Here is a 17,810-nt window from a genome sequence, read left to right on the forward strand (position 1 = left end):
TTCTTCCCTGTACAATTCACAGGCTAAGGTCAGAATATAAGAACTGTTAGACCAAAACAGTCCTGATCCTTCTGTCTGAAGTATTCCTCCCCAAGGAGATGTTTTATTCAGGCAGTGCTTGAAACCAGTGATGTAAGCTTTGCCTTATTTCTTAATTAAGTGTTATTCTTTGTACATTTCTTGGATCATTTGGGTTTTCCCAAACCATTACCAGCCAGTTCCTGTTTGAAAGTCAATTTGATATCACCCGGTTTAGATGTGATAGTCCATTCCTCAGATTCCTTCACAAGTCCTTTGATTTTGCTGGCATGAATTCACCCTCTTTCTGTGGTTCGTATTACTGTTTCAGTAGTACCTGGAAAGGACTTCTTAATAGCACAGTGATAAAAGAAAGACAATACTGCATTAACTTTTACCATTTGCTTTCTTCAAAACTTTCTGAGTTTAGCTAAAAGCTTTCTCCACAGCAGCCTCTTCTTCTTGTATCCAGCTGTGCTAATAGCTACAGAGGCAAATTCTTCTTTCTGTGAGCTACAATTAGTTAAACAAGAAAGGCCAGGCCGATTTTAACACAAGATGAATCACATCCATTGCTTTTTACTTTTCGGGCAACATTTAACTGTTTTAGCCTTACAGACCCATTCTTCAGAACAAAAGCCTCCTCTTTCTTTTTTTTTTCACTGCATTTCTTTCAATGCTGTTTCTCGCCCTTCCCCCACTGCTGCCACTTTACTGCAGGGCCCCGGCCAGGGCAGATCCTGCCCTATCGAGAGTTGGGGAGAACTTACAGACAGCCACGGGCATGGGGACCCTGGGGGCATGCCTTGGGTCCCTTTCGCTCCCTCCCTCTCTCTCTCTTTTCCTCTTTCTCTCTCTCTCTCTCTCTCTCTCTCTCGACCCACTTGCCGGGGCTGACGCTGCCATCCTGGACTCAGGACCCCACTGGTTTATTTTTTTTCTTAGTCAACATATCCTCTTTTCCCTTCAAGGAGGGCCCGTTCTGCTAAACCTTTTCCGGACCCCAGTTTGGCATTGAATAACCTCCTAACAAACATGTGTTGAGACACTTCCCTGCCCTTCATGCAGAAACTGCATTTACACTTCTGTTCTCCTCTAGCACCAAGACATCATCACTCCACATTCCAACATCCCAGAGTCTGCTAACCATCCCTCCCCCTTCTTCAACTTCTCTCTTTCGTCTCTTCTTACTTTCTTTTCTTTTCCCTATCTTTTTCTCTTTTCTTTGATTCAACACAACTCGGACTGTATGAGGTGTTCACACAACTAGTTTACTTACAAAAGTAAGCTTATAACTTTCTTTTACCAGGATTGCAGTAGCTGTTATAGCTTGAATACATACTGGCCAGCTGTGGTTCACTGGGTCCAACATCTTTGATAAATAAGCTACTAGTCTCTTTACTCCTCCCCACTCCTGAATTAAAATTTTATGAGCTACTCCATTTTCTACATTTATGTACAAATGAAACGGGTTTTTCTAACAACTGTAAGCTTAAAGCTGGTACTTAGGCTAGTTTTAACTTCAACTCTTCTAATTTAACATCATTTTCCTTTGTTAATTTTCTATATAAAAATTTTATTGCTTGTGTGTACCCACCAATTCATAATCTGCAATATTCCAGTAATCTGAGTAGCTTTCTGATTTCCCTCCTTGAAAAGGGAGGGGGAAGAGAGAAAATTCCTGCAATTCTCTCGTGGTTGAGTTTTCAACTACCCTTATTTATTAAGTGCCTAAGATATTTTACCTCTGGTTCTACAAATTACAGCTTCCCTTTTGATACCCTTAATCCTTTTTCCCCTAGAAAATTCAAAAGTTATATAGTAGCTTCTCTAACTTCAGTTTCTCAAAAAAAAAATAGTTTCTATTGTGCTTCTTTACTGGGAGAATAGGGGTATTATGAGAAGACATCAAGTTCTAATGTCGCATCTTTTATTAGTCCTTTTATTACTGGCTTTAAACTTTCCCGTCCTTCTAAAGATATGGGGTACTGATGTACATGTATGGGACAATCTTCTTTCTCAATTGTAACCCTTATGGGGTCAATATTTAATCCTCCCCTATTTCCTTCCCCAGCCCAAACTTCCTTGTTAATTTTTCTTCATCCTCTTGGCCTAATTTTAAAACTCCAGCAGTCATTTTCCTGCCTTCTGGTATAACCCCTATTCCTAATTTTACTTGTAAGTCTCTTCTCAATAAGTTGCTACCTGCCCCTGGGACCAATAAGACATCCCCCATCCAAATTTTAGTTCCCCCCTCAATTACCACATCGTTAATGACAGGAACAGTGAAACTCTCTCCTTTTGCCCCTGTTACTTTTACAGTATTTTTGTTCACACTATAACCTTTTGGAATATTTAACAGTCAGGTTCTTTCTGCCCGTGTCTACCACAAATTCCAATTCTTCTTCTTGGGGACCCACTTTTAAAGTTATCACAGGCTCCAGACGGTATTTGTCCCCTAAAAAATAGAGCCGATGACCTCCCTATTCCTCCTCTGTGCCCATCTCTTTAAAGATTTTCAGATCTTTTGCCTGCTTAGGACAATTTTTCCTATAATGCCCTTTGCCCCCACAGTAAAAACAGACATTTCTGGAATGCTCCTGAGACTTTGTTTGTATTGGGGTTCTATTCTTTTCCTTTCCCCTGTCTCTACAACCTTCATATTTAGGAGTAGTGCCTGTGTGGTTTTGATTTTTCTGGAAATTGTTTTCTCGCATGCTGGCTGCCATAAGTTTTGCTTTCAGTTTAACTTTTTCTTCATCTCTCCGGACATAAACTTTCTGAGCTTCCTTTAATAAATCATCTAATGATCTATTATGCCAATCCTCAATTTTTTCTAATTTTTTTTCTAATATCTGGCCAAGCATTAGTAACAAAGTTAATCCTTAACAATGCTTTTCCCACATCAGTTTCAGGGTCTATCCTGGAATATTGTTTCATATTTCTCCTAAGTCTGTCTAAACATTCAGGTGGAGTTTCCCCTTTCCCCTGCTGTGCCTCAAAAGCCTTTTTAGCATTTTGCCCTCTGGGTGCTGCCTCTCTGTCATGGTTTGACACTGGCACAATGCCAGTGCCCCCATGAAGATACCCTCTCCCTGGTAGCTGCTGTGAGATGTGACCAGGAATAAGCAAAGCAGGCTCCTACTTAGGGAAGAAAGAAAACAAAACTTTATTAACTATACTACAACTACAGATAAAAAGGAACACACACACAGGGAAAATGAAAACCTTACAAATACATTTCCTCCTCCCCCCACCAAATTCCCAACACAATACATCTATTCCTCAAATCACCAACTCTTAGTCCAGCACCACTCTTCAGACAATCAATCCTCAGTTCATCAAGAGGAGAGGAGTCCTTCTTGTACCATGGGCTTCCCCTGGAAACACAGCTGAAGCTTTGTGTGTTTCCGTGTCACTCGTGGCACCGCCCGGAGTACATCTGCCGTTGTGACCTCTTCCTTTCATGTCCAGTGCTCTCACCACTGAACACGGACCAGAGCTGCTTCTAGGGTTGTCTTTTTTAAGGATGCTCTGTCCCGATCCAAAAAAGGCACAGTCTCTCTTTTGGGACACCTGTCCCCCCCATATTTTTTCACCCCCTGGGGCCGAGGGGCACCAACACTGAACCCTCTTGGTTCTGAGGCATTGCCTCCCCCTAGAATGCAGTCTCTGTGTCACAAGAAACATGGTTCTGTCCATGGCTATACAAAAAGAGTCCAGCAAAAGCCACTCCATCATCTCTTCCCACTAGGGTTCTTCTCTATTCTTCCACTATTTCTCACTCGCCCAGACCTCTCTCACACTTGCACATTCCTTCCTCATCTTCCACTCTATCTTCTAGGAGAGGTCAATGATCTGTAAAGTTCTCATTCTCCGAAAAGGGGTTAAAAGCTCCTACAAGCGGCCGGCTGAACCCCCCCCTTCTTCTCCGTCCCAGCCATGCTGCCGGCACAGGCCCATGTTTATCAAGTTTCAAGGTTACAGTCTCAGGCAGCAGCTCTTTCTCTCTCTCTCTCTCTCTGTGTCTCTCAGGGGGGGCTGCCCGATGGCTCCCGGTGTCTCTCTCTCTCTCTCTTCCACCCTTCCACCCCCGGGGTCAGGCCTACCTCTCCCGGCCACATGGCTTTTTCCCCTCCCCCTGCCCAGCCAGCAGCTGGGCCGGGGGAGAGACCCGAACTCTTTCCCGCCGGAAGCCCAAAAGGACCCTCCCAGGGGAGAGCTCTGCTTTTAACCCCGTGTTCTCAGAGGCGGATCCATGTCCTAAATGGCCAGGTTAAATGCCAATATTAAAGCCTGAATATCCATTGGCCCAAAACACAGCATCCCAAAAAACACATTTCCTGTCAAACCACCACACTCTCTTATTCCCTTGATTATTAAATTACAGTAGTCAGTCATTTGTTTCCTCCCTTCCTCATTATTTTGACCCCACTCAGGAGGTGCAGTTGGAATTTTGTCTTCTCCGGGGGGGCCCCTGTGGATTATCTTTTTCCCAAGCTTTTATTCCAGCTGCTCTGATTAATTGCCTTTCTTCCTGAGAAAATATTATTTTCATTATGGACTGCATCTCTTCCCAAGTATAAATGTTTGGACCTAAAAATTGGTCTAATTGTTCAGCTGTGCCTATGGGAACCTCCAAAATCCCTTTGATTTCTTTTTTTTTTTTTTAAATTTCTGATCTCAGAAGAAGTCAAAGGGGCATTTACAAACCCTGTTCCACCACCTGCCATGGGAACCTCTCTTAGCGGAAATAAACTAATCCCTTCATCTAACTCTTTTTCTTTTTTATCTTTTATAGCCTTTCTCCCGTGGTTTGAGAAAGAATTTGGAGATGGCTGTCTTTTAACTGAGCTCCTAGTGTTTCGATAAGGTGCTTCCTCCAGAGAGAGAGTTTCCCTGAACAGCTGGAGCTGTGGTTACCAAGGGAACAGAGCTCAGGGCAAGACGGGGGGGAGGGGGTGAGGGAAGGATATCCGGCCGACGCTCGGTCCTCCAAGGGCGGGACGTAGGCGTTGTCTGCTGTCGGAATCGCCAGAGGAGGGAGCATTTCCGGGGGATACCAGACGGGAGCGCGGGTAGCTTGCACGTGGTTAAGGGCGGCTGAGTCAGCGGCTCCCGGCAGAGGCAAATCAGCAGCGGTAGCACCCAGCGCAGCCGGCACGGGCAGGGCAGCCGGGGATTGAGCACTGGGGGAAGCGGTCGGGGATGGGACGGCTGGGACCGATGGGACCCCTGGCGCGGTTGGGGCAGTGGTCATAGACCATGCAGCAGGAGGGGCCGGGACCGGGGCAGACAAATTCACTGGCGGGGCCAGGGCTGGAGTGTGGGCGGGGACCGGCGGAGCTGCTGTGGGCAGCGAGCCTGCACTTGGGACGGGAACCGGGGCAAGTGGAGCTGAAGCAGGCAGCGAGCCGGGACCCGGGACCCGAGACAGGCGCCTCGGCCGCGAACGGAGGGGGCAAGACCTGCAAAGGATCCCACTCTTTTTCTGTTTTTTCCTCTTGTCCCCCTCCCTTTTCTTTCACCCCTTTTTCCTTTTATTGCTTTGTCTCGGGGGTTTTTGATATTTTTAAAGATGTTATTTTCTTACGATCTCCCCCTTAGCATTTCTGGGGTCTTTCCCTTTTGGTGTCCCCTAATATGTACTATAGCTATCTCTTTTAGGTAACTTTAATGACTCTAAAACCTCTAAAATAAGTTCCTCATGTACTAATCCTTTTCCTCTTGAATTAAGTAATCTTCCTTTCCAAATTTTTTAAAGGTATTTCACTCACATTCTAGCCACAGCCCCCTCCGCACACGCGGGGGAACAATGGCTTGTTTGCAGGTCACATACACCTCTTTCCACAGCCCCCTCCTTCCCACCCGCCCGGGAAGTTGAGGCTGATTTTGTGTTTGAATCACTCACACACAACAAGACAACAACAAGGTACCTTTTACTTTCAAATCACCTATTACAATTTTAGGTGTTACTGGCCAGTCCTGGTCCTCTTGGATATCCCTCAATCCAGGTGTGCTGTCAAACCCCAGATGCTCTTGGGCATTTTTTTATCCCTCAATCCAGCTGTGTGGTCCAACCCTGGATGCTCTTGGGCATTTTTTTTATCCCTCAATCCAGCTGTGTTGTCCAACCCCAGACGCTCTTGGGCATATCCTCAATCCGGCAGAATTTTGCTCAACCCTGGATGCTCTTGGAATGTTAATCCCTCAATCCAACAGGTTTTAATTCTGGATGCTCTTGATCACTCTTATCCCTCAATCCAGTAGAATTTTTAGGGGCCCCTTTCTTTTGTCCCGTTTCCTAGTGGATTGGGCTAGGAAACCCGTCTGCTCCCTTCCTCCGAGGGGTCCAATCCCTCCCTGAGACCCAGTCCCAGTTACCCCGGGAGATTGTTTCACTCCTTTTATCTCTTGCTTCGTCTCTTTACTGGCCGCTTTTCTGGCGAAAAGACAGAAATACAGCATGGGAGGCCCCACACTCAGGTAGCAGGTCTGGGATTACCAGCCCGCCTCTCATTCGCACACACATTCATCCCCCCATACCTGACCCCCCGGAAAGTACTTACCAATCCATTTTCCTTCCCGGGTTCTTCATGTGCACTACTACTCTTAGGGGGCCAATTACCGCGGTTTTAGAGAGCCTTTTTCCCTTTACTTTGTTTTATTGCCTCCTTTTGTTCACCAATCGTAACCTGTGTCTGTAAGTCACACTCGGTGAAACAGAGCAAGGCTGCCAAATCGGGCAGGGCGTGCCTTCCTCACTCTGACTCTCCTAAAGCACTGGCAGCAAGGTGTTAGTAACCATCCTCTGCTACCGTAATTGTGAAAAACACCAATCACTTGCTTTTAGAATAGCAAAAGTTTAATAGTAATAAAATGGTTATAAAAATAGTAATATAATTAGAGTAATAAAAATCTGGACAATCAGGATTTAGGACAATACGAGACAATAAGAACAAAGAGTTACGGATGGTCCGGGTCCCTTTTTCTGGGCAAAATAAGCCCGAAAAAGGACACACATTAACAGAGGATTAACCCTTAAAAGCAATAGCCCGTTTGTTGCCTTCTTGTGGAGGCCGCGATGACCTGGTATCGGAGTCCAGCACTGCGATCTCCTCCTTGGGATCCCTCGTGGCCAATAACGGACGCTGACACCAATGTGGTGGACGGTTAAAGGCGTTTATTGAGGGGTCTCGAGGGTATTTATGGACTAAGGGGCTTCTCTACGTCAGACAGGGGTTTGGCTATACTTTCTAGGGTTAGTATGGAGTGGAAAGTTACTGGCATGCATAGGTTAGGGGGGCTACACGTTTGGCTACATTCCAAGGGTGATCCTTATCTATGGGGAGGGGGGTAGAAGGATTCCTGTAATTTTCCGTCACAGCCCGAAATCTTCCGAACGCCTGTCCCTAGCCTACCACACCCGTTACATATTCATACACCTCATACATGATGCATAAATTCCATTCAAACAAAGGATTCTTTCTGGTGAGTGTCAACTTCTTCCTCTTAATCCTGATGGCGCCTTCAGGGCTGGTCGAGACAGGAAGAACTCGATAGGAGAGCAATAAATTATTTTTCTCTGAAAGATTTAGGTGTCCTGTGGCTGCTATCTCAGTGCGAGTCCTCTCTTATAAAAAGTATCTTACATAGCATAATTTCTATTTTAACATTGTGTTATAACCTAAAACTATATTTAACACACTACTTATGAAAATTAATACAGCATAACTTTCTAACATAACACATACAATATTCATTTTAATATTTGCGAAAAGCCAATCATATAATATGCATTTTTCACATTGTTGCATGGAGATACCTGTTCTGTGACATCCCAGCCCTGGATAGTGGGTCAGAGATTGGGAGTTCGGAGGGTGGAGATGGCGCCGACACCCCGGGGGGAAGATCGCCAGACCGGGCGGCTGCCAGTTTTTCTCCGGCTCCGTGCGGTCCGGCAAGAGGCGTGGGGACTCCCCATGGAACCTATCTCTCGTCTAGAGATTATGTTCGGCCGACAAGTCCTGGTCCCTACATCTCTGGGAGGTGGCCGTCTCCTCTTTCTGCCACAACAGTGCCGCCAAGAGCGATAGCTGCGCTCGGCCATGCCCAGGAGACGGCGCTTCCCTGCTTGCGCTGCTTTAGGCCCCTCCTTCGCCGCGGGCAGCGCCACAACTATCACCACCGCGGCTGACAGGTCGGTTCTCCCCTTTCCTGCGAAGAGTTCCTGGCGGTCCACTGCGGCAGTCAGCCCTGCCTTAGCACCCCCTGCACGCTGGGGACCGACTCTTTCATGGCCGGCAGGAGCTGCAGTTCCTGGCTCAAGATCCCCATCCCCACATCGAGGGTGAGGGAGGAGTCAGCTCCACCCTCGGCAGTCGCCACGACAACACTGATCGCTCCATCAGCTTCCTTGTTGACAGCCACAAAGCCTGTGCAGCTGTACCGGCCACGCCCATCGTCAATGCCTTCTGGCGGGTGTCTGTTCCAGCCGACGTCACACCCCTGGCTGGCTTCCCCCTCCTTTTCCATGGCACCTGTGTGGACGACAGCAACCGTGACCGATGCATCAGCTCCATTTCTCCGAACGGTAAATCACACAGCAGGAGCTGTGTCTCCTTTTGCTCCCCCATCTTTGGTTGCGGAGCAACTGCCTCCTCCCGGCGTGGCGGCTGACTTGGTTGACTTATTGTCTTTTACACCTTCGCCATTGCAGCCCGCGGTGGTGGCGGTAGTGTCACCGGCCGCGGCCGCCCTGCCCGCCACCATGCCTCCAGCCGCGCGATCTGTGGCTGGGCCCCCGGCTGCGGCATGGCCGGCGGCTGGCCCCTGTTCATTTGGGCTTGCAACCGGCCCTTCGGCTTCGTGGTCCGCAGTCAGTCATTCGACTTCAGAGCCTTTGGCCAACCCACCATTCCCTGCTGCCCGCAGGCTGTCGTCCCCATCCCTGGATGGGGACAGTGACAGCGATGAATACCAGCGGCCAGCCCCCCGGCGGGGGCGTGCCTTGGTGGTGGAACGCCGGCAGGGACAGGCGGAATCATTGTCTTGTCGGGTGACCGTGGGCCCCAAGAACCCTTGCAGCTTTTGGGATGCAGTTAAGATACGAGCTTCAGAAGCTGGGGATAGGGTCTTGTTGGACAGGATGGAAAGGCTGTGGTGTACAGCTGACACCACACTTGCTCCGGGGGAAGGGGCCACAGATGTCAGTCAGACAGCTTATCCGGCATCTGTGGGGGAGACACAGGTGGTTAAGGAGGACCATGTTCTGCCACGAGGCGAGGTGCAAGATTTTCCCGCGTATAAACCTGTCCCAAATTCAGGACATGCCAACAGGTATGATGTGATTGCCTGGCGAGTGATCCAGGATTTACAAGAGAAGGTTGCAAAATATGGCCTTGGCTCCGTGCAAGTTATGCAGGCTCTCTGAATGATAAACTCGGACCTGCTTGCTCCATTTGATATTAAACATATTGCTCAGGCACTGTTCCAGCCTGTGCAATATGAGTTTTTTTTGGACAGCTGGAGGCAGGCTGCTGAAAAGGTTACAGCAAGCAACAGGCTTCTGCCTCAGGAAGACCCTAGGTATGGTGTGGGGGTGGACACTCTCCTCGGAGAGCAGGCCTTTTCCAATCCTGATTTTCAGGCTACCTGGGACTCTGCCGTTCTTGAGCAGTGTCAAAGGGTAGGATTTAATGCACTGTTGAAAACTATTGAGACGGCCTCTCCCAGGCCACAGTTTACAACGATAATTCAAGGAGCTGGTGAGCCTTTTTTGCCAGTTGCTGAGAAGCTTGCATCTGCCCTGGAGAAACAGGTTGAGGATGATACCTTAAGGTGGATTTTATGCAAGCAGTTAGCTCGAGTCAACTCAAACGGGGAGTGCCAGAAGATCATAGATGCTCTTCCAGGCGACCCGATGCTAGCAGACATGGTCAATGCATGTGCCAAGACAGGTTCTGTAGACCACAGGGTTTCTGCTCTGGCAGTTGTTTTACAGCCAGGCCAGATACCCTTAGGGGGCGGACAAGAGAAGAAGAGCAAAAATAAGGGCAAGAGAAAGCAAGGAACACCCAAACCAACAGGGCCGAGTGCCACCTTCTTGTGCTCTAAATGCCTATGGGAAGGTCATTGTTCAGACCAATGTAGGACTAAATTTCATGCCAATGGCCAGCCTTTGGTAGGCCCGGGAAACAGAACGATGAGCGCACAGGGGAATTGAGCCCTGACACAAGTGATTCCTCAGAGCATGGCGCCGGCTCACATCTGCCCAGCCAGCTCGGAGGCATCATCCACAGCTCCACCGGCATGGATGTATGTACCACCAATGCAGTCATCTTAGAATCCTGTCGTGAACATAAGGTTCCTTTGGACGTGTTCGGAACTTTGGGACAAGGACTGGGCACGCTGCTTGTGGGAAAATCTAATGTCACCAACCAAGGAATCTTTGTTCACCCAGGAGTCATTGACTTTTCAGGTCAGATTTGTGCCACGATTTCCATGCCCTCCCCCCCCGTCACTATTCTGGCAGGGACTCGGATTGCTCAACTTGTGCTTTTTTAGTCATGTGTCTCCAGGACTGACCAGCAGACTCGTGGGAGTGGTGGCTTCGGATCCACGGGACTGCCACAAGCCCTCTGGTCTGCACACATTTCTGCTCAGCCACCCCAGATGTCGTGTACCCTGACCCTACTGGGTGCCTGCCCATCAATGATCTAGTTTCAAGTTTTGATTGACAGAGGGGCGGATATGACAGTGATCTCCCTCTCTGCATGGCCTCCTACATGGCCTTTGGCCCCCGTGGGGTCACCCATCATAGGGATGGGGGGTGCGTCATGTAACTTGGTGAGCCAACACTTTGTGCTGATCAGTAACGCAAATGGGCAGACAGCTGCAGTTCGGCCCTATGTCATTACATCTCCAATCAATTTCTGGGAGCAGGATGTATTGGCTGCCTGGGGAGTGTGAATTGGGACGGATTTTTATTGAGGTCACTGCATTGAAGGGCGAAAGATATCCTACGCTGCCTTTATGGTGGCTGGTGGACAAACCCATTTGGGTTCATCAGTGGCCCCTGACAGAAGAAATTCATCGCCCTTCATCGACAGGGACATTAAGCCTTCTACTAGTCCCTGAAATACTCCCGTCTTTGTGATAAAGAAAAAATCTGGGAAATGGAGGTTGTTACAGGACCTCCGGAAAATTAATGCGGTGATGAAATGCATGGGGGCATTGCAGCCTGGTATGCCCTCACCCACCATGATCCTTGCGGGATGGGAGATCTTGATCATTGATTTGAAGGATTGCTTTTCACAATTCCTTTGCATCCTGGTGACAAGGTGACAAACCAAAGTTTGCCTTCATGGTGCCTTCAATGTGCAAACCAAAAAAAAAAAAAAAAAGGGGGGGATGCCTGGAGAAACCCAATCAACCATCTTACAGTGCCACTGAATTCAGAGAATAGAGAATTCTGTCATTCTAAATCATTTTCTCTCGTTGCATTCTTCAGGTGAGACACACCTGCCTCGAGCGAAACTCGGGATACGGGACCTAGCCACTAATAAGTGGGAGGGCCTGTGCGACCTTATCGTTTGGGGCCATGGGTATGCATGCGTTTCCACAGATATTGGAGTACGATGTGTACCTGTGAGGTGTGTCCGCCCTGACTTGTGACACCAAAAACAGAATGTGGCCAACAGGCAACCTCTGAATGATGATCAAGATGACGACCATCAATCAAATGGCCCCTCCATGACTGGGGAGTGAACATTCCATCCTTTCTTTGCTTCTGAAAAAGGACTGTTGACAGGCTAAGACTGTCAGTTCTTTGAACAAATTAATGATAAGTTGTTATTATATTATTAGACTTAGTATTGAGATTGTATTAGAATAAGTAAATGATTTTAAGATTGATAGTGCATTTCTTGTAAGATGGAATCACAAGATCTGATCTCTCTGACCATTTTAAATCGGCATCCGATTGAGGTTCTGATTGAAAACTAGCAACTGCTAGAGGAACCTCTGGAGCTGTGTTTGTTCTCCTTCCTGCAAGGGGCCCCACAGAGGATTACAAACATCACCTCCTCCTTTAAAAAAAAGGGGGACCTGTGGATGAGACAGCCTGGTCAGAGAGCCAGAAAACCAGATAAGTTTTCTCATGGCAGACTTGTGAGACTTTCAGGGAGTTGTAGAGAAATGATGATAGCTTGTTATTATAAACAATCTGCAGGTGGTATTTTCCTACTCTCTGTTTTCCTGTTTTTCTCAAGGATTGTTTATAAGAAAGATGTTTTTGTTAATTAGCCAATCAGGTGAAATGTATTGGAATAGTCTATAAAAAGAGAGGTTTTCATATTAAAGCTACTGCTGTGCAAACCAGCCTTCTTGGAGTCTGTGTTGTTTCTGACTCAATAGCAACATATAGCTTATTTAGCAAGTTTGCAAAAGTACAGAAAGCTTGTAACAGGAATGTAACTTGTTTGGTAGAAACAACTTAGAACACATAAGAATTTAGTTGCTAGGCAAAGGCCATAAAGATAAGATATATATTGTGAGAACTCAGTAAAGCATGACTCAAGTATTGTGGAAACCCGATAAAGCAGAACCTTTTGCTTAAGGAGCTAGCAAGAACCTGGCTCCTGGTCTTGGCCAGGACAAACTGACCTGGGAGTTAGTCAAACCTCCACCGCGCCTGCCCAGAGATGAGGTCAAGCAGCGAACACCTGAGAAAGACCTCTTACTTCATCAAGAAGACCCCTGCCCATGACCCCCAGGGGGCGTGGCACCCCAGAAGACTAATTGTATTATGAAGCGCGAGGAGGTGGAGAGTGAGCGAGGGAATTGGCGGGTAGGGAAGTGTGGGGTTGGGGGATCAATGTGTATTTAAACCTGAAACCTGTCTCGACCAGTTACGCATGTATGGTGGAAATATCCCTCATGCGTTCCAGCTGGAATAAAACATACCTGCTTTACAATTTTAATTGTAAAGTCCTCATTCACCAACTCAATAGTTATTTATAACAGTTTCAAAAGATACTTGTATTCTATCAAGGCATTATACAGTTGATTTCCAAGATGCGCTGAAAAATAAGTTGTTAACAAGCCCTGAGTCAGAAGTTGCTGCAGGGTGAGAGGGTTACCATTTTTATCAAATCTTGATCCATAGGTTTTACTCCAGTGTTACGGGGAGGAGGGGAGGGGCAGCAGGGTGGTAAGAGGTTCTTCCATTTTCTGTAACTCAGTTTCATTATTACTTTGAAAAAACATGGCGGGTTGATATATGAAAATGTGGATGTCCCTCCCCCGGGCTTTCCCGCACTGCGCAGGCACCCCAGTCTTTACGCTGGGCCCGCCCATCCCTCTGCCACTTTTCACAACTGTATGATACACACTGAGAACAAAGGGGCTGGCACAGCGGGGTTGCTCCGGCGCGGCTGCCACCGGATGGCTTGGGCTCAGCAGGTGCCGGTGCTAGCTGGTTCCGGTGCACTGTCAGACCTGCCACTGCTGTGTTTCCCACACTGCCCACAGCAAGAAGCCCACAGCACCCCGCAGCACCCAACCCACCGCCACTGTGCACAGCCCCGGTACCATGGGCCATAGAGCCACCTGCGCCGGGACAAGCTGCTGTTTCTGGCACCCTGCCAATGCCTCAGGAGGCCGCTGCAGCCTCTGGGGAAGGAAGCGGGGGGGAGGGGAGTGAAAAGCCTCAGTGCTGCTGAAGCAACCCCGACGCAATGAAACTGCAAAGATGGTGTTAAGAGTAACAGGAATTAATGGCAGTACATCCTTCTCCGGTCCAGGGTTGAACTGGTAGGGATCAAACAGCACTGTAGGGGATGGGCTGACGTCGATGTGAAAAATGTCAATTTTATGATTGGCTTTTCTCAAATATTAAAATGAATATTATATGTGCTATGTTAGAAAGTTATGCTGTATTATTTTTTTAAGTAGTGTGTTAAATATAGTTTTAGGTTATAACATAATGTTAAAATTGAAACTATCTATGTGAGATATTTTTTAAGAAAGGAATGAGGTACTCGCACCAGATAGCAGCCATAGAACACCTAAATCTTACAGAGAAAGAGAATTTATTGCTTCATTATCAGAAGAAACTAAATCTTCCCGCCTCACTCTGTCCTGAAGATGCTGTTAGGATTAAGAGGAAGAAGCTGACACTGACCAGACAGAATCCTTGGTTTGAATGGAATTTATGCATCATGTATTAGGTGTATGAATATGCAACAAGCTATTGTTTTTAAGGGTTAATCCTCTGTTAACGTGTGTCCTTTTTCGGGCTTATTTTGCCCAGGAAGAGGTACCCGGACTGTCCGTAACTCTTGGTTTTTATTGTTTCATATTGTCCTAATCCAAATTGTCCAAATTATTATTACTTTAATTATATTACTATTTTTTATAACCATTTTATTACTATTAAACTTTTAAAATTTTAAAAACACATGATTGGCGTTTTTCACATCGGAATAGTCCAGTATGTTGGAAGTGGGTGCAAGCGGACTTGAGGGTTCAGGGCAATCAGTTTCTGAAGTCGCAAAATGGCGGATCTCCAGGCGACTCTCTTTAAGAGCCACCATATTACGTATTAGCTCCCCACGTGGCAAGATGCCTTCAAGTATCAGCATCGCCATCCCTGGCAATATAAAAAGTTTCTAACCCACTGCCTGCCAGGCTTCCAATTGAAAAGTCCTAGTAGAAGGGAAATTCTTTACATGCGTGTACACCTAGTCCAGCAAGTCACTTAGCATCGGACATATCTGTACTTTGCCGATGCAGGAGCTGCCGTAACAGGTCTAGGCTCCATCTTTGTTCTAGGGATATTTTTCCTCCCATAATTCTTCCACTGCTCACCTGATAGGTGATAGGCGTGCACTTGGGTTCCTTTGCTAAACTTCTCCTGGTCGACCCCAATCCTGGTTCGGAGGAAGTCGCTAATGGTGCGGTCCAATTCTTTCACCGCCTGTGATAAGTCCTGATTTGGGTGCCATTCATGGCAATGGGGAATGAAGACACATCGACCTCCTTGCTTGTCCCGAAGAAGATTGTTTATTGTAATAAAGTGAACCCTTTTGTGTTCTAAACGTAACACAAAACAAGCATTCATTGGCTGCCTGCCACTGCAGTGTCACTGTTCATGTATCCCTTTACCCAACTAGCTCTCTGATCACCTGGTGCCCATGCACCTCCCCAACCAGTCACTGCCTCATGCACGAGGCAAGCATGTGCCAGCCATACAACCCGATCTCTGCTTACAGGACTTGGTTTGTACCTCGCTGTTAGCTGAACCTTTCCCAGAGTGCTTTCTGTTGAGCAAGAGTGAACAGGATTTTTTGTCTCCCACAAATGACTGTGGATGTTGACAGTCTGGTCAGAGAAAGTCAGATAAACTTTTGTTGCAGTGTGATGCCATTTCCTGTTTCACCTATCCCAACCCCCCAGGTGTGCCAACCTCTCCTTTCCCCTCCCCCTTTGCCCTCCTGCTGAGAGCTGTCCATCAATCTTAACATTTCAGCAGGGTTGTGGTGTGGTTGGCAGTTCAAAAGATGCCCCTCAGGTCCAGGCTCATTGGCCTGTCTAAGTGTCATTATCCCCTGAGCTTTCCTCTCCTCCCACCTGGTTGGTGGCTCACCTGTCCCTTCCCCTCCCCCTGTCCCCAGGCTTAAAAGGAGACAGGACCATGCGGTCTGGATTCTGTTGGGAGCTGTTACAAGATTCAGAGGTCTGTCATCCTGGAATAAAACTCTGGATTAAAACTCTACGACAGAATCCTCTCCTTTTTCTCTTCACCGTCGCCTGAACCTTTTCCACCAGAGGTAAACTGAGTTTCTACTATGCATGGATTTGGCCTGAGTGCATAGCTGCAGCATCCAGCTGGCCAAAGGTATCTCTAAGGTGAAACACCACAGCTGCTGCCTTTGGCCCAGCAGCAAGGGACAGATGAGGACAGGCACGTCCCACCTGGAAATATTGGGATTAATATTCCATATATTGGCGCCCAAACGTGTGGCTGCACGAATCTGCAGCTCCAGAAGGAATCTCAGAACCTTGGAAAAGCTTTAAGGCAGCTTAGCGTCCACTGGTAGAGCTGTGGATGCATAGCTCTCCAGAGAAACTTCGGGACTGATCCCACAAGAAGTTTCGTGGAATGCTCGGCGCCTCTGGAAAGTGCAGCTTCTTTCTGGTGAGCGAATTTTCCAGGGGAGAATAGGGAGCCCCTCCTGCCTGAGGGGTCCTATTCAAGTGAAGAGACCAGCCTGCCTGACTTTGCCAGCAACAGCTTCAATTTCGGTGAGTATTTCTGCTCCTTGGGGGAGTAGAAGCTCAAATTCCGTCTCTGCCGTGAGACTTGTTCTTTTTTGCTCTTGCATTTAGGCTGCGCAGCCCTGCGGAGCGAAAGCGATACCCTGTAAAGCTTTAGCCCACTGCGGTGTGGTTTTGCTGTTTTTAGAATTGGCAGCGCTGGCTCGGAGGAGCTGGACAGCTCTGCCTGCCCTCCCCCCCGGCTCAGCAGCATAGCATGCTCGGCTCTCGGTGCGGGGGGGCTGCTCTCTCTCAGTGCGGGGGGGCTGCTCTCTCTCGGTGCGGGGGCAGGGGCTGCTCTCTACACGTGGCGCGGGGGGGCTGCATTCTCGGGCCGGGAAGGCTTTGTCTGTCTCTCCATGTGGCCGGGGCGGGTCCCGATTGCCTGTTGCTGCTGCCGCGGCAGTTTTAAAAGCAGTATATACAGCTGCATTGTAAAAAGCTCTCGTCTGATCATTATCGCTTTTTAACCGTGGTCTTTTTAGAAATCGGTAGCTGATTTTGGCTTTGCATTCGGTCGGTGGGACTTTGTTTTGTGCCATTTACATCTAAAACGGGCTCGAAGTTAAGCACAGCAAAAAAAGGGGTGTATTATCATATTATTGGAATTTTAGTTAGTGCAAATGTAAAGTTCTCTAAAGGAAAATTGAAACAGTTTATAAGGTGGCTTTTTCTACACTTCCCACAAACTTCTCCTGAGGAAGTCCACAATATTCAATTTTAGGATAAAGTAGGGCATGAATTGATAACCTTGGGACAGTCTGGGAATACATCTTCAGCTAAATTTGTGTTCTGGAGTTTACAAATTCGAACAGCCTTGCTCAAACAAAGGGAATTGGAGAAAAAGCCAAATATCAAGCCATGTACCTCTGCTCTCCCTGTTTCTCCCCCTCCCAGTCCTAAACCTCTTACCCCAAAACTTGGTATTTTAAAGAGAGCAAATTCTGCTCATGTGCTGGGAAGTCAACTCCCTGAGCACGTTAAAATGCCTGAGTTCCCTTGTCCACAAGGACCTGGCCAGACCGCATGGAACATTTTCCAAAACCCTGTGTCCCCTGCTCTGAAACCCAGAGCACGTGTTAGCTTTTCAGAGAGCAGTGATGCCCAAAATGGCCCCCAGTCCCTAGGGGGTACACAAGATGGAGGATGCCACGTGGCACCATCCCAAACCTGGTTGTCTTCTTCCCAAGATCCCCTTAAGCATCCCAAAATTCCTTCCCCATCCCCCTCTCCTCCTGTTCCTCGTGACACCTTCCCTCCCCCTCCCCTACCTGCAGTACCCGCAGCTCCGCCCCTCTACTCCTCCCAGGGGGCGTCTGCCGATGTGACGTCACCAGCTGTCCTCACCCCCTGTTCCCACGGTATCCCCGCCCCTTGCCAGCCCCCTGTTCCCGCCCCCTGTTCCCACGGTATCCCCGCCCCTTGCCAGCCCCCTGTCCCCGCCCCCTGTTCCCATTGCGTCCCCGCCCCCT

The 17,810-nt window shown here is 48.0% G+C and overlaps 1 long non-coding RNA gene across 1 annotated transcript; it reads left to right on the forward strand.

Moving 5' to 3' along the window:
- Nucleotides 1–8,173: 8,173 nt before the first annotated feature.
- On the forward strand, nucleotides 8,174–12,399 carry LOC136568564 (uncharacterized). The gene is made up of 2 exons (XR_010785254.1): nucleotides 8,174–8,611; nucleotides 11,531–12,399. It is a non-coding gene; the product is annotated as an uncharacterized lncRNA (long non-coding RNA).
- The last annotated feature ends 5,411 nt before the right edge of the window (nucleotides 12,400–17,810 follow it).

Source organism: Molothrus aeneus, chromosome W (assembly GCF_037042795.1).
Source record: "Molothrus aeneus isolate 106 chromosome W, BPBGC_Maene_1.0, whole genome shotgun sequence".
Classification (NCBI taxonomy): Eukaryota; Metazoa; Chordata; class Aves; order Passeriformes; family Icteridae; genus Molothrus; species Molothrus aeneus.